Source organism: Nothoprocta perdicaria, unplaced genomic scaffold, assembly GCF_003342845.1.
Source record: "Nothoprocta perdicaria isolate Ctin4 unplaced genomic scaffold, notPer1 scaffold_75, whole genome shotgun sequence".
Taxonomy (NCBI): domain Eukaryota; kingdom Metazoa; phylum Chordata; class Aves; order Tinamiformes; family Tinamidae; genus Nothoprocta; species Nothoprocta perdicaria.
In genome coordinates this window covers 1,725,934-1,741,647 of record NW_020456032.1, presented here as the reverse complement: position 1 = coordinate 1,741,647, position 15,714 = coordinate 1,725,934, and positions in this window count along the sequence as shown.

Sequence of the window (15,714 nt, the reverse complement as noted above, 5' to 3'; positions counted from 1 at the left end):
TGGTGGAGCTCTCCAGGCCAGTGAAACGCTTCAGGTTCTGGAGGACACATTATCTTTTATCTTTTCCTAGGGATGAAATCAACGCCCTCTTTTCTGCAGTCTGATCTGCTCACCTGAGCACATTTCACAGGCTTCAGCAAGACACAGGCATAATTTATTCCAGAGCTATATTCACAGAGATGATCATTGCATGAAGTTAGCAGATAACTACCCATCATAAATTGATATGTATTAAACCCTGAAATTTATTTGTTATCTATTGAATGGATTTCAATTCAGTCAAAAATTAACTCCTAATTTTGATGCTGGAAATCCTCCTTAGAAAATATGTCAGCCAGAAAGATTTTTATGGCCAGCTGTGGGAAACCAATATTTTATGAGGAAATCATAATACCTTATGGGCCCCACATGACAAGTCGGTCACAAATCATCTTCCCAAGAGTGAGACTTCCCGTATTTCCTTTCAAAGGAAAGCTTCTATTTTAATCATTCTTCCTGATGCTACTGGAATCAGCCCAGGGATAAAAGTGAGCTGAAAAGATTCAATCCAATTGGGTTGTGCTTTGCAATCTTTGAAGTACTAAACATCCTTTTCTTAAATACACGCTGGTATTGATGGTACCGCGGCTGGTTCAAAGCCACGTGTGGGTTGACTGGCCAGCTGGCAATCTCACTGCAAGAGAGAGGGCCTAAATTCACATTCAGGATTTACAAGTCCTAAATTCACATTCAGGACTTGCCTCCAGACCTCGGCACGCGGGTAGGAAAGGGAAGGAACGGCACTGTGCAAGTCTGCTCTGCACCTGGTTGCACCTCTCAATGAAATCTGCTGGGATCCTCTATCGCCAAAATACCTACAAACTGGGTCAAAATCAGGCCGAAGGTTTGAAAGCTAATCGGGGAAGCTGAGTCAGGAAGGCAACCCCCAAAACCTCATTTCCTCAGGAAGGTAGACCCAATAAGTAAGCGGGTTGTACTGTGGATGTAAGAGCATTCTTCCATGGTCTGATGGGATGTGTCTGTAAAAGCATCATTCTGCACCATTTTGATACAATTTAAGATTCTAAATTCTCTTAAAAAATCAGAAAAAAACTAAAAATTAAGGTAAGTCACAAATCTCAGACTAATGGAGAAAAGTGCCTGAATGAGTTCCTTTTAAATGAATATCTGCTTAGCTACTGATGGAAAAAAAAAAGATCTATGTGCAATATCTGTGCAAACAAAGAGTCCTATACATTTCTGCATAACCCAGGAGCAAACAAACCTCTCTGAATTACCAGCACAACAAAATCTATGGCTTGCTTTCTGCTTAGCAATTGCTCTTTTTCAGGTAATTCCATGTTCTTTCAGCATCCTCTCCTACCCAAATGCACCCGGCTCCTTTCCTTCCCTTCCTCTTCTCTTGGTGCTGCTTTGGGGCCTCCTGGCAGCTCACACCTTCCAATCCAGCTTTAATAAATCCACCTTTGCCCTCACTTGTCTTCACCACTCTGTCCCAGATCAAGTAACTTCTCAACCTCATCTCCATCATTGCAAACCAAGCAGCAAAAGCTTTGGAGATTTCTAATGGTATTTTGGGGCTAGAACACACTAATTCCATTCACCTTTCCTCCATTCAGACCCAACCATCTGCTTCATTCCAACCAAAGCTCTTCCTGGTTTCCCACGTTTTGTTTTGGAGTCCCATCATCAGCCACAGATAACTCTCTGAAACTTGGTTTCCTAAGGGTTTATGACATGTGGTTCTTGCCTGATATTGTCGCGAGCACAGAGAAATGCGAGTTCAACGTAAAACCGGTTGAAATGTTCCCCGGGAGAATCACGCTTGCTGTCAAAATGGAAATGTCTTCCAAACACATTAAACAGAGGTTTGATCTGAGCCTGTGCTGCTCGGTATTTTCATTAACAACTGGCGGATGAACTCGAGAACGTCCTTATTAAATCTGCAAATGACACCAAGCTGCGGAGGAGCAAGCCGGGGTGTCAAGCTTGCTGCAGGATACGACCAGAATTTAGCAATTATAACATGCAGAAGTGGTCTGAAAAACAAGAGAAGGACCGTGATTCAGTGAGGAGAGTGGAGCTGTGCTGCAGGAGGAAGGAGATGCCAAGTAGCAAACGAGTGACCCCACAGCCGTTTTGCAAAATGATGCAATGCTTGCAGCAGCTCCCCAACCGAAGCAAGTAAAAAGGTCAGGCTGCTGAAAGAAGACGAGCATTGTAATGGAATAAATAACCAGCGCCCGGCTTAGAAAGCAGCCCTTCTCCGTCAGCCTGGCATCCTCAAGCCTTAACTAAACCTCGTTCCCTTTGTGGGCGGCATCCTTGGCACGGAGACAAGGACCACCTGGCAGGAGGCTGGGAATGGGAGCTGATGCGAGGGAGAGCGGCTCCGCTGGGAAGAGGCAGGCATGTGCAGCAAGAGCAGCCCCCAGCAAAGAGCAGCCCTCGCGCCGCAGAGCCGGGCTTAGGGGTTAAACAGCAGCCAGGGAGATTAAGATTTGCACTTCCATCAGTAAGGACGATTAAGGATTACGGGCGGTCGCGGCACAGGTTGGGCCTTCTTGGCTGGGGGCAAGAGGACAGAGTAGATGACCTCTCAAGATCCTTTGTGGACTTATTTTCGACACTGCTACAACTAAATTGGAGCTCCTGAGCCATTTAATTAACTTTGCCTTTTCTCCTCGGTCGTTACATTGAAACCCTTTTGTTCCTGTTGATTTTCAGAGCGATGTCTTCAGCTTCTGTTGGGTTTTAAACGAGACATGGAAGACACGGTCTTCCTTCTTCAACCATCCAAAGCTCATGCAGAGCCTCTTCCTTTTGTTCCTTTGAACTTTAATACTGCCCTACTTCCAAGGTCTCTTTTGCTGCAAAGTTGTCAGCTTACTTTCTGTGACACAACATACACACACACACACACACACACATATATATTTTCAATCATATGCCATGTTATACCGGGCTGGTGTAGCATACAGCAGTCTTGTGAAGTATACTTAAATTTTTCACAGCTTCTTTGCATTTTCCTCCTTATTTTTGTGCTATGCGAGGACTGATTATAATTTTAATTTTAAAATGACAATTAATTAGCTGGGCCATTTTTAAACCTAATGGGCATTAAAACAGCTAATTAGTTTGATAGGTAGCTATCAAGAATAGATTGATAATCCAGCACCATGCTCTTCCATTGCAAGTCAGACTCCCAACACAATATTTATGAATTCATGCAACTCAAATTCCACCATGCACCATGGAGATCTCTTGACCTGCCAACTTTTCCAGATACAAATAAATGAATATTTAGAAGCTGGTCTCCAGACTACCATCTATCCTGACGAGTCAACCTCTGACGTTTCAGCATCGACATATTTCATCTTTCTGACATATAGCCACATATTTAACTGAGAATTTGGAAGCCTCTAAACTCAGTTCTTCTACTGAAGGACATCCCCTATGTAGACTTCTCTCTCAACAAGACACTGACATTAGCAAGCCAACCTGTCTATTAAAGAAGGAAAATATCAAAGTTAAGTTCTGCTACCACTCAGCCTAAGGAACAAAAACATGAAGATTGGTCTAAAAAGGGCAGACGGGAGAGAGTCACTGCTGGGACTGAATCTACTTGTGCAAGGAGCTCTTACTCAAGGGCAAAGGGGGAGGAGAGAGCTCTGAGCAGGAGCTTAGCCAGAACGTGGCAGCATTTGCAGGCTTCTCATTAGAGGGATTCATACAAAGCAAGTCCAGCCTTCTTGGCAGCTGGAAAATTCCTGTTCCTTAGACACTTTCCCACAGTAAAAAATACACACTTGAAAACAATTAGACCCCATCAACTCATGTTGGAAGGACCCACCAGGGAAACGCACATGAAGTTCTAGCTCGTCTAGAAGCTGAGAGTTTCACAAACATTCAGCCTCAAAAGCAATTCAGTTATATAGAAAAGTTTTACACCGTTTCAGCTAGCAGGAAAGAGACAGGGGCTTCAGACGAGGTTCCCCCCTCTCTCCCGTCCTCCTGCCCTCCTGAATCCTTCCTAAATGTTACCCCCTCGGTAACTCTACAATTAAGAGGACAGGAAACGACGCAGAGCTTTAAATTACACAACGCGAACACTGTCACCACTGCAAGCACCAGTGGGAAAAGCCAAGCACATAATAATTTAGCAGATTAAATAACTCGATACCAAGGCACATAGGAAGTCTGGCAGACCAGGAATCCAATCTTTTAATTTCAAGCTGGGTGAGCACATTTAATATCATTACACAATGTTTTACATACAGTTTTCAAATGTAATGATTTTTTAAAATATATTTACTAATGGTGCTAAGTCACCCCTCTGAAAACACACCCTCTTTTTGTTTCAATACAGCCACTACCAGCACAGGTTGAATAGTAAATGATCTTTACAGCAGAAATCTGCTTATTGCTAAATCACTTGTACAAACAGATAAATATGAAAATTCAGCTCACACTAATTAACATGTTCATAAAGCAATTAACCATTAAAAAAAAACCCTGAAATACCTATTAGTTTATGGTATACAGGAGCTTAAAATCTCATTTGCACCTTGGACAGGGATAGATCTACAGGCTACAGTCTGCATCAACACGTCTTGGAACTGGTTTAAAACTTGAGACAGAAAGTGGGGCAATCTGGTGGACTATCATCTTGCAGGTTAACCTGGAGTTTTTATCCTCAAGTAGACAGAGGCAAGAATCCTATTACAAACAAGCCTCTGCTTTAGGAAGCGATTAGGTTTGAAGCAGCCTTGCGGCTGGGGTCACAGAGAGGAGTGAAGGTAAATGCTTCTGATTTCAGACACACGAGCACCTGAATGATCCTCACGCATCCAGAGTTATCTAGAGCTCCAGGCTGTCCCAGGGTACAGGCAATACCAGCATCCCATCCAAGCTGCAGAACATACTAAGCATTTACTTTCTATCAGCTACGACCTGCAATTCAAGCTGGAAAAAGATGCAAGGACTCTGGCTTATTTTTCCAGTACGTCTGGAAATTGCCAGGATGTATTTATGCCTCAATTCCTTAACACGTACACAGGGAGCTCAATGTATGTAGGCCACTCCAGAGCTTCTGGGCATGTCCATGTGCGGAGGACAGAGGCACTGGAGACGCCGCAGGCCTCGCGTGCACCCCCAGCTGCATCAAACCCACGCGGGGGCTCGCGCAGCCTGGATGCATCGGATTCACTATAGACCTCAGGAAGCTAAGAACATGATTTCCACGATTATTTTATATTCACTTAAGGGAGGAAAAAAATGCATTGTTAAGTTCACTCCTTTAAGATATCTCTATTAAAATATGAAGGCCAATTGCTTGAGTAAGTGCCTGCAGGTGAAGGTAACGCACCTGCATGGTGGGGAGGAGTTAGGGGTGCTCTCCACGCGCACCGGCAGCGCCTCTGGCATCAGGGCACCCGGGACACGGTCCAATTGCCTAGAGCCCCGTGTAAACACAAAGCCTGGCTCTACTGCCGTGTACATTTATGGCAGCGCACAAATATTTTAAGCGCAATACTAAAATAGCAACGATTCTGTGGGCGAGAATAATGTTTGATGTAAACTGATAAAAGGAGCCTGCCGTTTCAGCACAACTCTTTGAGTTCGTATCCTACCAGCACAGAAGGCTTAAGAATCTGTTTCTACTGCAGTCCTAAAGCAAGTGCAGGGCTACGGGGCCAGCATTTTCTGTCACTGCCTGCACAGGTTTCAGCTCAGAGCAGCTTCCCCTCCTGCCCTGCCATGGGAAAAGATTCCAAGCGTCAGGAAGTATCACCCAGATGAATGCTACATGTAGCTGTTTCAAACTGAAATATTTCGGCCGTAGATTTCAAGGTCTGAATCTTTATCAGCTTAACTGACACTAGTATGAAGCCATAAAGTGTTTATTTATATATACCTTAACGAAACTGCTTTGAAAATGAATGTATGGGAAGAGAGGACATTGTCTCCCCTTTAGGAGACTGCAGTTTACAAACTTTCACAGATTTATCACTAGAAAAATACTTGAAAGTCCCACATGCTCTTTTGGATGTCATTCCTAAAACTGGAAACACAAACAGCCCTGTGGAAATTGCAATCTTTGTCTTCAGAAATGAAGGGATTAGAAAAATTTGCACCCCCAAAATCAGAGCAAGCAATTCCTTGTGCAGATAAACCCAATTACAGCCATGCAAAAAACCTACCGCTAGCCAAGTCTGATTTCCTGCATACTGATTTAGAAGGAAAAAAAAGAAAAAGAAAACATACTGAACTTAAAATTTGCATTTCAGCTCTTTTAATACTCCCTTCTAAATTGAAGCAAGACTTTTAATATGCAAACGCTGTTTTTCTGAGCAAGTTTCCAAATACATACAGCCTCCTCACTGCAAGTTTTGGTTTTGAACTACGAGTTCAACTACCTGATGGCAAAGCCTGGGCTCACACAGAAGGAGAAGCAAACTCATTAATTCAGCTGAAGCCAAACACATTTTTTGCGTCTCCAGGGCCACCAACAAATTCACATCATATATGAAGAACTGGATCTAAATTATTCACAAAGAAAACTGTTCTTGTAGTTTTCAGGCTTTCCTCTTTTCCAATTCCTCCTAAAAATTTGCTAGAGAGAAGCTAACTTGATTCTGCCTCCTATTTTCATGTTGTTCTAGTTCAAAACGAAGCCAAAGCTGCTCCGTCCAGGCTGTGAACGCGGTGTCAACAGCAAATCTCTTTTGGGAGAGCAGTGCTGTCCCTCATCTCCTGGCCATTCCTTCACAGGCTTTTCCCTCTTCCTTGCAAAGCCCCTTTGGAATCTCTAGGGATTTAACCAAGCGAGTTCCCTGAAACCACCACGAATGGGGAAGGGGAAAATAAAAGGGCAGAGCGCGGCCTCTGCGGCGGCCGCGAGCGGCGACGTCCCCGCGCCAAGGCCGGCGGCTGTAGCTGTTGTTGGGTTGACAGCTCCGGGTTGACGGGAGCGTCACCATAGCGACTTTCCGGGAGGGACTCGCAATGCGCCCAAACCAACTCCGAGCTAAATTAACTTACTGCGTGTCACCAGTGAGGAATGACTCTTCAGAGGTAATTTTCTGTACTAATATGTAATAGAGTTAACTCTCTAAATTGAATTAAATTAATTAAATGCCACTCCCAGTAAATCAGATTCTATTACACGAATGTTAAAAGAAATTAAAGATGTTTTAATAAAGATTACTAATAATAACTTAATATTATTACTTCAGTTTAATTCAGAATTCTGCGCAGTTTATTTTAGACACATGTCTTTGTACTTAGGCTTAGGCTTACCCAATTATCCCCCATACGCTACTCGCACGTATTTCATACAGCTGTACTTAGACTTAGCCAAAGAACTGCTCACCTGGGAAATACATGAAACTCAAAGACTTTCCCCCTCCCTACACTGAAGTTTTTAGCAATTTCCCAAACTTCCCAAGCCTTCTAAATAAAACTGTGTTCACTTTCCAAAGAGGTTTATTTCTGCTGAAAACCTTTTGCTAATAAGCAGCACTGCAAAGAAAGAGGAAAAGACCACACTTGTTTTGGGAGGTCAAGTAAATAACCATTCTTTGATATCTTCACAGATGTGCCTAACAATATATTCTCATTTCACCCCTTTAAAATACTGTTTCTTGCACCCTGGGAGAGGATAATCAGCTAGGAAGAAAATTTAAGCCACCTCCATTTCCCAATGTAAATAATGAAGAGGTTATAATTGTAAACCGATGGCATTTAGGCTGTACTAGATGACCCAAACTTTATTGTTAACGCATATTAAAGAGTCGCTGAAATAACTCAGGCAAAAAACGGGCCTTATGGAGCATTAATGATCCTATGGAATTACAGACTGCCATTTAAGTATTATTACTTGAGGTTTAAAAAAGAAATGCTCTCGGTATGAGCTATGAGAGAGCTACTGACAGCAGGGGGAGCACGAGGTATTTCCGCATCTGCCACGGCCAGGATGGCCATGACGTCAGCTCTGCAAAAACCCAAATATCAGGTTCATCTCAAGTTCCCCTAAGCACACGGGAAATGCAAGACTTCCATGAAAAGAATATTGTGTGTGGTACGGCAGATGGATATTTTAACACATTTTCTTGTTCTCCATTGAAAAGCAGGCATAAAATTAGTTGTGAATAGCAAAGATGTGTCTTGTCCCAAATTCCAGGAAAAGGTGTCAAAAAAGGTGTCTGTAACAACAGAGTAATGAATAGGTGTACTGGATTCCTTAAGGTTACACTCAAGGAAATGTAAGGCAGAAATACAGATTTCGAGTTTTGCTGTTTGTCAAGGAATAAGATAAGGGATACAGACCCATGGTCTGGTTCGTTTTTGCTTGGAAGCAAGAAAACGTGTCTGAAGGGAGGCGGCTGAAGGCCTCCCGCTTGACTTCCCACAGCACACTGGACAAGATTAGAAACATCACTATACCATAAAGGAGCAAAAGTTACTCTTATCCATCAAAATTCACACCTGGCTACGTCTGACACACAACATCAAAGATGCTCTGTTCTTCTGCTTCCTTCTGAAGACTCTCTTGTGAGGAGAGTCACTGCTCCTCAGTGAGGTCAGACAGTTTCGGATGTGAAACAGGGAAAGAAGAGTGAGGTAGGACAGTCTACCACCTCCAATTATTCAGTGCATTGCATGGAAAGTGTGTGTTATCCACTGGCTTGTATGGAGAGCATGAGGAAAGGCTGAAGGAATTAGCATTTGTAAGTAAAAGAGCGGACACAAAAGGCTACCGCAGAGGAGGGGAAGTATCTGCTGCGTGCAGGACAAATCAGATGAGAAGCAACGGGGTTAAACTACAGGAAAGATGGCTCAGGCAAAATAGTTTTCCAACGGTAAACATATCTTTTTCTCAAAAACATGTGCTGGGCCTGCCTTGCAGTGGGAGATGAATGAGATGGGATTATCTGACCAATCTAAAAGGTTTTATCTAGTTCTGTGATTCTGGAATTTCAGAGTAGCATTTGAGTTTTCAGTGGAGTGGAGGACTCCACCAGTTCTGGAGTTTAGTAACTACTCCTATGATTCAAAACAAAAGTCCATGAGGGCCTGCGCAGCCTTGGAAAGGCTTTTATGAAGATCTGGCTCTGCAAACATTGGTGTAGAAAGCAAAGCAGACCGTTTAGAAGTTACGTCCGAAGTCTTAAAGACAGCTGAAAACAGGAGGATGGCTCTTCAGAGAACTTTAAGATATGACTGGGGAGAACTACTTCTGATGAGATTTCTCTCCTCAAATTCAGCTGTTCCTCTTGGGCAAACAGAATTCATAGTTGCTGACATGCTCGGGGCAGCCAAGTTGCTCCCCAAGCGCCTGGTGGTGCAATTAAACACAGGTCCCAGGAGACTGCTTAGCCTGTAGCACTGCTGCCGTGCCACAAAGCCGGGATACAAAACCAATGACCTCCCCTGGAGGGGATCATGGGCCTGCCATCAACCTCATGAGGAACCACCACCTCGTAGGAAGTTATCACTGCCTAAACCAGTTCAAGAACAACCTGAAGGAGCAGCTGCACAAGGCAGAACTGACAGAAGGCTTCGGAGCATTTGACAGAGCGTGAGCTAGTTAGACAGACATTTTAAGTAGTCCTACAGGATTTGTAAAGTATGGGCTACCATCATTAACAATGCAGGAGAAGCACTGAAATTACCTTGCAAAACACAAGGTTAGGAGGCAGGCTAAATTCTCAGAGTAGAGGAATGTTCCACACTAGGTAGTCAACAGAACACAAGGTCCCCCAGGCTCAAGATGCCACAAACACTGTACAAGAGGCAAAACACCTTTTCGTTTCCCTCCTATTGCTAAAATAATCTTTTTCAGGATTGATATCAAGTATCCCAAGAATGTGCACCAGCGTCAAAAAGGCAGACATCCTTCTTGCAAAAAGGTGAAGCCAGAGAGCTCGTGGGCAACTCAAAACCATTTCCAGTACCAAACTGAGCTAACACATACTCCCTCACCATGGTGCAGCCCTCCAAGCGTATGGCTTGCAGATCTTCTAGGTATTACACTGGTACGGGACACAACCACCCCAGGGGTAGAAAGGTCTAATCTAATAATGGAAAGCGGTGACTACGCTGCAGGAAAACATAAAGCAGAGTGGTTTCCACAGAGATCACAGCATCATGGCAGCTGCAAAGAGAATTTCTCGTGAAAGAATGATCTAAGCAAGACTGGCCTCAAGGCAGAGACAAACCGCCTTGATGCACATGTCCACTCCAAGAGGGTTTAAAAGGGAATAACAGATCCCACTTCAGGAAGGACAGAAGGATTGATCTGCTAACACAGGTGAGCAGTGCCAGTCACCAGGAAACAAATCTCACGCTCTGTAGAGGGGGGAAGAAGAGGGATGCAGAGGTGCCTGGGTCCACGACTCTCCATAGACACCACAGGCAGTGATGAGACTGTTAAGCCAGAGAAGTGCATCGGATTTCAAGTGCCTGGGCATACATGCTCTGATAGAACAGAAGTATCAGACAAAATGCTACTGGAAAATAATTACTTTCTAAGCAAAATGATTAAAGAAGGCAAGCTACTGTCTAAACTAATGCGATGCCAGAATGTGCTAAGTTTGACCATTTCACAGTTCACGTGCTTAAATATACTGCAGTAGGCAATGCCCATTAGTGAAAGGGAGGTCTATCACCACTGAGTGATAAAGTAGACACTGTGGGCAGATAAACAACCATAAAACAGCATGCAGTTTGGCCATAACTGCCCCTATTATCATTGTGTAGCTGTTCAAACTCATATTCTAGGATATACAGTTATCAACAAGTGTATTGGCAGTTGTTTTGGTTTTCAGAAAGCCAGTGAGGGATTTATCCCAGAGGCATTGCCACCAAGAGGTACCCAGAGAATTAGGTCTAGATTAGAAAAGCCAAACTGATGTTATCTAACTTGCTCTAATTCTCGCTTCACAGAGCACGCTAGCAGGGATAACGCCTCAGACTTAAAATTCATTACGTAATGGGCAACACAACGAGAAATCTGATGAAAACAAGTAATCCTGCTGCTGCCTTTGAACTCTCACTACATTTTAGTTCATTTGAAAAATACTTGTAATTAACTAGGTCTGGTGTTCGAGAGCTCCAATTTTCAAACACTTGAGAACAGGAACACGGAAGATAAAAAGAAAGATAATCACAGGTAAGGTTGCCACCATCCCTGAATTTGAATTTTGACCATTTCCTAATTGGTAGAAAAAACGAATCACTTGGAAGACCAGAGCGGTCTGGCTGTAATTAGGTGATGAGCACAACCCTGCATCCGCAAGATGCCAAACTGCAGATGATGAGCACCGTGAGGGACACGCAGGAGCGAGTCCTAAAATTATCACGGGCCTTCGACTTGAGCTCCTAGTTACATCTCCATCCCCAAAACAGGATTCTAGGAAGTCTTCAAGGCAGCCACCACTGAAGGGTATTAATGGTGCTCACTTGGGCCTTAAGAAAAAGAAGAAAATTTAGGCCAACACGCCAGAGCACTTTGCTTCACTGCAGAGATGCAGTTGTGCTGTACATCCTGCTCAGAGCAGGAGCACATTGAGAAGAATACATATGTTAAATTAAAAAAAAAGAAAAGCTTTTTCTTTTTTTTTTTTTTTTTTATTATTATTAAAGCTTTTGCCACAAAACACTATTTTTGTGCCCCACTGCCCAACAGCAGGCTTTGCTCAACATCTGGAGAGTCTAACATTTCTATACAGCCAGAGCAGACCTCAGCTTTCAGAATTCTGCATTCTTAAAATAGCAAAATGCCGCAACGGCAGCACTTATCACGGAAAAATGTTATTCTCTTTGATAAAGCCCTTAACATATGGCACTAGGTTATCATTACATTATCAAATTACCACATATTAAGATCTAATTGAAGAACTTATTACAGTGCTCCCTTCCTTCTACAATGATGATTTATGGCACATTTTGTCACTACAATGTTAAGCAGTTCAGAACAAACACAGCTCTTCACTAAAAGATGGCAGAGGCAGATATTCAAGCATAAGCTATAAATACTCCGATGAGTCAGAGGTCACAAGTCTGCTGTAAATCACACCTGATTTGTAGGCTGAAACACATTTGCTAATCTTGGATAAAAACCTCTGCTGAACCCTGCAATCAAGAAAACAAACTGAAAATTGAGAGACCCTCAAGTCTGGGGGTGGTTTTGGTTTTTTCTCTGCACACTAACCATGTTACACACAGTCATAATTTCATGAAAGAATAATGAGGAGTGACTCTAAATAGGGTCTGCCCTTTCTTGCTCCTTGATGGAACTACAGTCAAAGAACAAGTCAGAAAGACTGGGATCATCAATGGATCGTCAATTGGATCTCAAGACTGGGATCATCAATTATCACGAGCAGAAGGGAAGAGTAGCCTGGAGTTATTCTGCATCCAAGACCACATAAGCAGGAACTTTACAACAACACATTTGAGCAGGGTAAGGAAAGAATCCTTTAAAACTAGACAACAATCTGTACAGTTGATTTGGTAATGAAAATGCCTGGCTCTGAAAGGTGTATTGTGTCTTTTGTCATCGGACTAGAAATGCCAAAGCACGAGCCTGCATCTCAGAGCTTTCTAGCCATCCTTTTTCAACATCCACTTATCATACAGTTGACCATGTTCCTCCAGATAAAATATAAATGATAGCTTGCAGTATAAAGAAAAAAGGCAACGCTATTTTTAAAGTATCTGAAAAAGCAATCAACATTTATGATACCACAAATGTCAGAACGGTCGCAGCTCTGCCAGCGCCTGCAACCTCATTTCATGCCATGTGCAGAGCACTGAAATTCCCTCCCACATGCCTTTTCTTGGCCACTTGCCACAGACCCAGGCAGGAAAGACCTACAGACCATCACGATGTTCAAATGAACAGAGCCTGCTCATCTCTGCTTTAGATTAAAGGAGAAAAAAATATTCCAGACTAACATCTCTAACCAAGTATTTACCAAAATATTCTCTACATTCAGCTAGAATCCTTTTGTTTGCAAATCTCACACTTACCTTCATTGTAGATAATGCTGGAAAAAGGGATAGATACTTTGTCTCTCCCTGGCTCTGGTGGCTGTTAGCGCGACAAAACATTATTAGAGCACTTCAGTATTTCACACCAGCAGAGCAGCTTTAACTTCTCCACACCAAGAGCACAGACACCAGCTGGGGTTGGGAGCAAAGGAGCCAGAGACTCGACCACTTTGGTGCTACTAAACCCCGAACAAGGCAACTGCAGGAGAGGCAGGGAGCAGGAAGCACTGACCTCTGCATTCAGCACAAGCTATTTCTGCTCTTAGAAGTCTCCTACAGTTAGGAAATCGCAGCCGGTCACCACACCAGTGGCTGCTCGCTGTGGAGAGCAAAACGCTCCTTGGTTGCTACACCGCCTCGTTTCCCTCACAAAAGCCTTTTTATAAAACAGAATTATTCATTGAGTACGTCTAAAATGGCAAGAGTTTACACAACTAAAATCAACACTAAACAGGCTGTGTTCTGTGGTTCTGCTCTTGAAAAAATTACCATAAATAACAATAATATGAAAGTATAAGGCAGGGTGCAATAAAAATAATACATTCACTCCCCGTCTCATCCAATTCTGCAGCCCTCCTCTCCTGCTAAGCAGGAAGACTATTCTCATTTGTTTTCAAGTAATTGAGAAACATTTCAGCTACTTATCCGTTCTCCAAATCTCTTTTTTTTCCCCCTCCTTTCACACGCTGCTTAGAATTGCTGCCAACAATGTATTTATTAAAGGTGCTGCCTAAGAAAAATACCACTAGCAATCAATGCCTCAGGAAAAAAAAAAAAAAAATAAAGGAGAAGCTTCGGAAGCCGTAATGCAGGGAAGGCTGCAAGAGCTGAGTCCTTGTTTAAACAGAAAAAAAAATAAGAAAAATGGAGCTGTTTCAGGCGAGCACTTCCCACCCCGTCGGAGGTGGCCACGGACCCCTCGTCTATTGGTGGAAATATGTTGATTGTGGACGAGCCTGGGGCTCCGCGTCCCGACCGCGGGGTCCAGGCTGCAGCCGAGGGCTCCGGGCGATGTTTAAGCGACAAGGCCCCGTGTACGGCCACCCACAGGAAACCTCTTTGCTCCTCGGCAGCTTCTCCTTCCGGAGGCGTCTCCGGCGCGGGGCCCCAGCCGCCTGTACCGGCTCACGGGGAAACTGCAGCCGCGCGTCCAAGGAACATCTCAACAGCGGGGAAAACAAAGCCCTGGAAAGCATGTTGCTTTCCACGCCGGTTTTTAAGGCAACCCAAGGGGACTGACTAACCTTTGGCATTGCTTCATGAGGTCCAGTTTGCCCTGTTCTAGGGCTGCTTCTATATTTGCACCTTCCAACTGCGGCTGATGTCAAATAAAACCAGCACAGCTACACGGCCTCAGCTCAGCCAGGAAGCAGCGAGCTCCACACCCTGTCACTAGCTGTAAAATCTTTGTTCTTCTCCAAATACGACCCGAATGGTGGAAGCCACTAACAGAAGGGAACAGCACACATACGGAATTAAGCAATTTATGTCCGGGTTACCTCATTTTGAGGCAGGACGCAGCTTCCCCTGCACGTACAGGCCATTTCCAGCTTACGGCAAGGGTCACAGGTAAAAAGTCAGGTCTATAATGCAGGCGACTGTGTTAAATCATGTTCATAAACACCTTACCTCCCAAAATCTGCACAGAGAAGCATTTTGCAAAAGGCTCAGCTCCCATGTGGTTTTAACCTCTGCCTTAACACATCCTGTGCACAAGCATGCAGTATCTCTCGCAGGCAATTCGTCCAGCTTTATTGTGTAATCCTATCTTTACAACAAACTTTTTAACTCTTTTCTCACAAATATTGAATAAATAAACAAACCATGACAATCCCTGTGCTGCTTTTTAAGTAAACTTGTCATTATTCTCAAGCTACTTATGAAACTTGCATTAAATATGACTGAATTTTAAAGCAATTAAAGAATAGCTATCACAGCAAAGGCCGAAACAATAATATCCCACACAGGAATGCAAACGACGCCGTGTTTTAATATTCACAGAAATCAACAGCCACTGTATTATCATTTGAAAATAAACTTAATTAGTTACTTTGATGACAAAAACATCTGCCACTGAATTATTATATTAAAAGTCATTAGAATATGTTATAAAACATCAAAAATGTTTGACAGAGAAATGAGCTAATACAGAAATAAAGGGTAATATTGTGGAAATATTCCATCTGGATAGAAATCAGTCCTATATCACACTTAAGAGTTTTTTTATATGTACTCAAGATTAAGGAATTAACTCCTTTTGCTACCCCCTTAAAAGCAATGTCTGCTGATATAAAACTATGTAATATGTTACAAGACAAACGCCACGGAAGTCAGATAAAATAATTCCATGTCACAACACCCATATGGGAAATAATACATGAAAATGGACACAGCTTCAATAAACTAACTGTAGTAGCTTCTGCAGCAAGATTATTTTTCCGAATGCCATATTAATGAAGTGACACAATTTCTGCTGTATAAATACATAAAAAACATTTGAACCGTAAGTTGTTTTGTCAACTCCGTATGTTAGCCTTGGCTCTTCTCTAACTCCCAGTCCTGGGAATCTGGGAAGCTCTTCTCGTCTGTCACCTAATTACTCAGCAATTAACTAATTCAGACCTGTTCTACCACCCTCAGCCCTGCGCAGCAGCA